Below are 1,016 nucleotides of genomic sequence, written 5' to 3' on the forward strand. Positions count from 1 at the left end.
TTGTTTTAGGGATTGCTAAGCTTGGCTAGGTTATCACTCTCTCTAAATCAGAATTTTCTTACATACATTTTAACAGTGTGTTTTACAATAGTTTTTTTTTTAGGATTTTTTACACTGCAGATATTTCATGAATATTAAATGCAATTGCATGAGAAAGTTCATGGCTACATGACCCCAAAGTGCCCCTTTAAGGAACCATACTGTGCTTCCTTCCTGCCCTTTCCTTGGAGCTCCTCACCTTTCAAAGAGGTCAAATAAGATCAGTTGCCCTTTCTTCTGCAGAAGGAAATTAGAATTGCATTTCTCCGGGTCCTGTTAGAGGCTGGTTCCTGGAATGTGGGGAGAGCGGAAGTGAGGTTCCCTGGAAATTAGAGGGAAGAGCATCCTCGGGGGAGAAAAGGCCGCCTTAGCCTTGTGCCCTGCAGACAACCGCACCCTCTACATCTCAACCACTGTGCCCAAGTTCTGTCCTTTCCTCTTCACGTTTTCAAACTGACAACTGCATCTCCAGGAATGATTTCAGACTTTGCAGGCATTTGGGGCTTTGGACCGCATAGTCATGGTCCTCACTATATTGTGGCAGAAGTAGCATCGCTCTGACACCCTGGGTACTGTACACCAAACTGGAGTTCAAGCAGGGAAGGGAAAAAAGGGCACTTTGACAAGAAGACTCGGAGCTCAAGTAACTGCAGGCCAGGGAACCCACACAAATGGACTAGGCATATTGTGCCATTCCAAGAGACACAAGGGACAGTGTTGCCACCTCCGTCAACTTGACCACTCTGATTTCAGGTTCTGGATGCTGACAACTCCTCTGGCTCCCGCCCAAGACCCACCAGAGGTGGAAGTGAACCGCCGTGGTTTAATTTCAGTCTCCAGCTCAGAGCCAACTGCGTGGTGCCCTGAGTCAGACACCCGGCCAGGGAGAGCATGTCCCGCGGGGGCGGCTGCAGGTCCGGGTGACGCCAGGGAGCCAGGGGGCGGCGAGGTCACGCGCGGAGACCACACAGGCCAGC

The sequence above is a fragment of the Microtus oregoni genome, unplaced genomic scaffold (assembly GCF_018167655.1).
Source record: "Microtus oregoni isolate MIOR12 unplaced genomic scaffold, Mior012 000021F_ref0000039, whole genome shotgun sequence".
NCBI lineage: Eukaryota > Metazoa > Chordata > Mammalia > Rodentia > Cricetidae > Microtus > Microtus oregoni.